This window comes from Saccostrea echinata, unplaced genomic scaffold, assembly GCF_033153115.1.
Source record: "Saccostrea echinata isolate AGI-Se365-2 ecotype Australia unplaced genomic scaffold, CSIRO_AGI_Sech_v1 ptg000017l, whole genome shotgun sequence".
NCBI lineage: Eukaryota > Metazoa > Mollusca > Bivalvia > Ostreida > Ostreidae > Saccostrea > Saccostrea echinata.
Window position 1 is genome coordinate 261,825 of NW_026889766.1, and position 6,532 is coordinate 268,356.

At 34.0% G+C, this 6,532-nt stretch overlaps 1 long non-coding RNA gene across 1 annotated transcript; it reads right to left on the reverse strand.

The window, feature by feature from the left end:
• Positions 1-574: 574 nt before the first annotated feature.
• On the reverse strand, positions 575-5,647 carry LOC133189318 (uncharacterized). The gene is made up of 4 exons (XR_009721433.1): positions 5,592-5,647; positions 4,305-4,392; positions 2,753-2,839; positions 575-661 (listed from the first exon to the last, which is right to left on the reverse strand). It is a non-coding gene; the product is annotated as an uncharacterized LOC133189318 (long non-coding RNA).
• Between the last annotated feature and the right edge of the window lie 885 nt (positions 5,648-6,532).

Here is a 6,532-nt window from a genome sequence, read left to right on the forward strand (position 1 = left end):
TTTTTTTTAACGATCCCTGCTCGTTATTCTCTTCACCTTTTTCATTGACAAGTAAATACACAGGGAAAAGTGGCTCGCATGAACTTCATATAAAATTCGCACGAATACCATGCGAATTCTTTGCATGAGAAGGAGACGAAAAGGACCACGCATGATATTCGCACGAAAATATCATGCAATTTTCACATGAAATTCACACGAATATCATGCGAAAAGAAAATCGCACGAAATTCATGTGAAAAAAAGAACCCAGGTTTCATATGAATATCATGCGAAGACAAGCATATTTTTTGTACTCCAGATATTAATATCAAGCTATTATCTATGAGTGCACCAAACCTAATCCATTAATTCTATCCTTCTTCCTTGGAAACAGAATTTTTGCTTCTTGCAAATGAAGTTTTCTTGAAAAATTCTCTTTTTCTTACTTAGTCAGTTAATCCAGACACAAGTAATGCATGATTATACAAAAAGTAACTTTGAATTTGAAAGAATCAAAACTTGTTTTCTGGACTCCCTGACTAAATAAAGACATCTGTGACATCAATTTCTACATTGAAAACTAAAACAATTGATCTTTTTCTATCTTCTTTATTGAGGTTCTCATCACATAAGATTTCTTTATCTTGAGGATTCTGTTGAGAGGGTGTTGTCGTTATAGCTGAAAATACAAAAGTAAACAATCTCAGGTTATTGAAATTCATAATGGACAATATTTTTTTTAAATTAACTATGACTAAAACCCTAGGCCCTTAAGTAGGATTAATACCTCTTGGTCATAATCACCTGTATGCCAAGTATGTTCTCCAGATACTACTCCAATAAAAAGTTGCATTTTCTGAGATACTTCTATCAAGTCTATGACCTTGACCTTGTCTTATGACCTCTGTTCTGGAAATGGCATATCTTATGATCATTATCAACCATTAGGGCAGTATGATCTTTGGGAGTTACTTTTTTCAATATACAATTATGTTATGGCCAAGAATTTAAACTTCAATTCCTGTTACCTCTACATTGCTTAAATGACCAACAGGCAGGGTTGTTTCACTGCCTCTAGTCATAATTAAGCAACCTTAAAGACATATCTAGTTCAAATTACCCTATGTTAGTCTTGGGATATACCTTTGAGTCACAGGCGAGTTTTGTCTCAGGTATGTCTACTGTGTTTCCATTATAGAGTTGTGAATGAAAATAATTTAATACATTTGTACCCTTTTGACCTTGAACATATCTAAAATGCCCTTGATACTGGGTCAAGACTCATCTCTGGACACAAGCTACCTTTCTATCAGTTATGAGCCTAAGATTGTTTTCTTGGTTACAAAGTCATGTTCAAATAAGAATTTCATTCTCTTATTCCTCTTTTTAAAAGTTTGACAAATCAGTCTGTAAATTCCTGTTACCAGTTAGTTCATATGTAATTACAAAGTGTAGGGAAAAAACAAGATGTGTTTGTGAAACACTGATGCCCCCGTATAGCAGCTTATGGTGAAGGTTAAACTTTCTCAAATGCAAGTCAAACTGCAAAGTCGAGAGATCAAAAATGCCCAAGCACAACCATTCAAAAGTTATGGTCAAGGTTAATGTTTTCTAAAATGGGCCAAACTCCAAGGTCAAGGTCAAAGGGTCAAAATTAATGGTATTCAGGGGGAAGACCTTGTCATAAGAAATATACATGCAGAATATAAAAGCCCTAGCACCAACAGTTCAGAAGCTATGGTCAAGGTTAAAGTTTTTCAAAAGTAGGTCAAACTCAAAGGGCAAGGTCAAAATTGTTGATATCCAAAGGAAGGTCTTGTCACAAGGAATACACTTGTGAAATTTGAAAGCCCTAGTACTAACTATTCAAAAGTTATGGCCAAGGTTAAAGTTTTTTAAAAGTGGGTCAAAAGTTATAGCCAAGGTTAAAGTTTTTTAAAAGTGGGTCAAACTCTATGGTCAAGGTCAAAAAAGTAAAAAAAGTCAAAAATATTTACACCCAAGGAAAGGTCTTGTCAGGATAAATATACATGTGAAATCTGAAAGCCCTAGCACCAACTGTTCAAAAGTTATGGCCAAGGTTAATGTTGGGTAAATTTTTACAAAAGTGGGTCAAACTCCAAGGTCAAGGTCAAATATGTTGGTACCAAAAGGAAGGTCTAGTCAATAAATACACATGTGAAATATGGACGGACGGGGCAAAAACTTATATACCCACGACTCTTCGATTACCAGGGCATTATTATAAAGTGGTTTAAAAGATAATTTTCAGACAAAACATGGCTACAGACAGACAAACAGACATGGTGATTCCAGGACACCCTTACAACTTCTTTGTAGGAGCTAGTATATAACTTTATTGTAGGGGCAAAAAAGTTTTAGCTTTTACCAATAATATATGGCCCAGTGATCTTGACTTTTGAGATAATTCAATGTTTTACTACACCCACATCACTGTTTTCGTTATCCCTAAATGCTCTCCCATTGGAAAATGGTTAGTCTGTACATTTCTGTTAAAACTTGAATTTCCTTAATGAGTTGTGCTAACTGGCCAAGTTTGCAATGGTTAAAATTGGCATTTAGGTGTTATTCTAGAGAATGTAATACGTACGTCTGGAAAGTGCAAAAGTTTACAACAACAGACAGACAAGTTTTGACAGTAAAAAGTTTACTAAAGCTTCTGGCTTAGATGGAATAATTAAATTAAATATGTTCAGCTTAATGTCAAATTTAAATTGTCAAAAAAAAAATCATACATGTATTTACTTACATGTACCATTGACAAATCTGTTTGCATGTATCTTCTGAGGATATTGGTACTCTGGTATTTGAAGCTGTGATGACATGCTAACTGTGCCTACAGTGAAAATTAAAAAATGTCAGATACTGTCAATTCAATAGCATTTGGTTAATTATCTCCTTAGTACTACTGCATTTTTATGCATTTATTCTATAAATTAGCAGAATATATTTAAGAATTAGATAAGCAGAAATAACCTGAATGCTTATGGTTCTGCTAGTCTGATTCAAATAATTCACAGGAAAACAAATCCTGCTTTTCTGCGGCCTAAAATCCTGATTTTCTGCAATTATATTTTTGCTTTTCTATGTTTGATCTTCTGTTATGGCCCCACCCTACCCCCAGGGGACATGTTTTGAACAAATTTGAATATACCTAACCTTACCTGAGGATGCTTCTGAATTTATATGGCTAATCATGGATTTGCAATTCTTTGGAAGAAGATTTTTAATGATTTCTCCTATGTATTCTCATTTTAAACTTTGATCACCAATTATGGCCCCTCCCTACCCCTAAGGGGACATGATTTGAACAACCTTGAATGTAAACTATCAAGGATGCTTCCATAGAAATATGTCTAATCACTGCTTAACTGTTCTTGAGAAGAAAATTTTTCACATGTATGCCTAACATAAAAATTTGATCACCCATTTAGACCCTCCCACCCCCCAGGGGTAATGAATTGAACAAACTTTAATCTATACTACCTGACAATGCTTTCATATAAATATGACCAATCATGGCTTTGCTGTTCTTGAGAAGGAGATTTTTAAAGATTTTTTCTATACACTGTATATATATTTCTATGTAAAAATTTGTTCACTCATTGTGATCCCACCCTAGCCCCGGAGGTCATGGTTTGAACAAACTTGAATCTACACCACTTAAGGATGCTTCTTCATAAAAATCACCAATCATGGCTTAACTGTTCCTGAAAACAAGAAATTTTAAAGATTTTTCATGTTTTCCTGTGTAAAACTTTGATCACCCACTGTGGCCCCACCCTATCCCAAGGGGTCATGATTTGAACAAACTTGAATCTACATTATGTCAGAAAGCTTTCACATAAGTTTCATCTTTCTGACCCAGTGGTTCTTGAGAAGAAGATTTTTAAATATCCACACCCAATTTTTACTATTTCTTACTTATCTCCCCTTGGAAAGAGGGTATGGCCCTTCATTTGAACAAATTTGAAACCCCTTTACCATAAAGGATACTCTGTATTAAGTTTGGTTGAAATTGGCCCAGTGGTGGAGAAGAAGATGAAAATGTGATAAGTTCTTGACAACAATGACAGACGACGGACAAATTTTAATCAGAGAAGCTCCCTTGAGCCTTTGGCTCAGGTGAGCTTAAAACCAATCATGGAAAAGCAGCATGGAGTAGTCGCAGAAAAGCAGACAGGTTGCAAAAATAAGATGGGGGGAAAAGTATGTCAGCCACTTCATCATAAATAACAACATTATTTATATATATTGATGTATACCTTTGCAATAAATATTTTATTCTAGATTTTTTTTACCTGTTTGCATGTAACATATATGTATAATCTTTGAGAAGCTATCAGTGTGGTATAGTGGGGGACCATCTGCTCATTTTCTAGCAAATACCTGCAAGTTAAGAATACAACATTTTAGTAAATATTTCTCAAACATGTCATTAGTAAACACAAAATAGAATATACAGTACAACTCATTTACAGGGAAGTTACTCGGACTTGCTTTCTTATAATTAAGCTTCTTTAAATATCTGCATGTATTTTGGAAAGCATAAAAGTTTAACTCCTAAAACAACTGAGATTTACCTCTTTTTATGAGAACTGAGTTCTGTTGTATTTTCAATTTAAAATGTATAGATATGTTTACAGTGGCATTAGTGCTCCTAAATAAATACTTTTTATCTCTAGCTCAATCAGAAACCCATTGATTTATTAGCTATATAACATTACTGCTTTTATTAATATTGCAAACAGAGCGTCAAACTTCAAACTTGATGAATTATAAACATTTTTTATATCTATCCCCATTTATAATTAACCTCCTAGTGTTTTTAAAACACTGAATTTATCACAGCACACCCCAATGCCTGCCCTGGTGGCAAAAAGATCAAAGAAAACATTATTCTTTTCACTCTTTAAGTCTTGACCTTTTGGTTAAGTGATTATAGTGAATTGTACCAAATAGGAAGAAAAAAAAGACCCCACAAAGGGACACAACTCATTTACTATTTGCAAACTAGTGAACATGAACTACAGTGTATCTAAACAGATGTGCCCCCACTGTGCATGTCATTAGTACATTGTAGTAATTATATAAATATCATGGTTCTATATATAGAGAGAGTAACCTCTTTTTGATTGGTGGTGATGGGTGAATGTGAGGTGTAAAGGAGAGTATGGAGAGGAAGAAATAGGGATTAGGTCGGATTCAGACAGAGGAAGATAAAGGAAATTCAAAATAGTAGAGTTGAAGGGATGGGAGCTAGGAGAAGGATAAATTAAAGACCCACCCCGCTTTTTTCCAGGCCACCCTTCCATTATGTATCTATTTATAGAACAAAATGATTGACTTACAGTCTGATTAAAAAAAAATTAGCTATATCCTAATATACATGTATAACTTTACAGTGCTGTATATTGCTTGGTGAGGTTTACACCAGACCCAGGTGCAACAGGCAAAGAGTGCCTGTGCCAGGTCCATCTTATTTCAACATATCTATTTATTAAGCTGTCAGCATACATGTATATTGCCAATAAATTATATTACATTCATCTGTGATAAAGGAGATGATAAAAATATGACAAACTTACAGAAAATATGCAGTTGAATTTACTCTGCTCTTTCTTGTCTGCTTTCTCAGCCGCATCATGACGTAATATGTGACGTACGGCATTCCATAAAAAAACTACTTTTGGTTTCGTAAAATAAGTGTATACCCCGTAGTCATCAAAGTTCCGACTTCGACGCGGAAATACATTTTCAAAATAAAGATTTAAAGGACAAAAATTATAGTTATTTAGATATTTCCCGATTCTGTGATGAATACGAAATGGACTGGCAGATTTAGCCAGGTTCTACTTGCACTTCCTGTTACAGAAAAAACGAGTGTACCCCCCTGTGGCTTTTTCCAGAGTTTCCTTTGGGATTTATGTGCTCTAATCCCTTGAAACGACGGTGAATATGTATGTACTGTTAATTGTTTGTCATATTTTGTGTTTAAAATGTAGATTCTTATTGTTATTCATTTTGCAACGAAAATTTTCAGAATAAATTCGGATCTCGTTTTCGTTTCAGGTTCAACAGTTCAACGTAACACGGCCAGGTGAATCGAATGGTTCCGTTTCATCGAAGTCATAATGAAGTTATGCATTTTTTATGCTAAGCGACATTTATTTGAAGGCTTTACTAAATTTTGAGTAAGTAATTAACATTAAAAGTGATTTTTAATTGTGTATATTGTTCTGACACATGTGCAGAGACTTGTAAACACGACTTTTACAGTGTATCACAAAAACTATTTTAGGACGCAGGTCCCACAAAAGATCCAATTTTCTTGGGGATTAATCTCACAAATGTGACGGTTATGAATGAAAAAAATTCCTTGTAATAATTAAACTGTTGCAATTGATATATTCTGATTATTTTATGCAGATTTAAAAAATCCATATTTTCAGCATTATAATGTCTGTAAAACTCATAAATCCAATTGGAATATCATAACTAAAATGGACTATTATATCTAATTTGGACA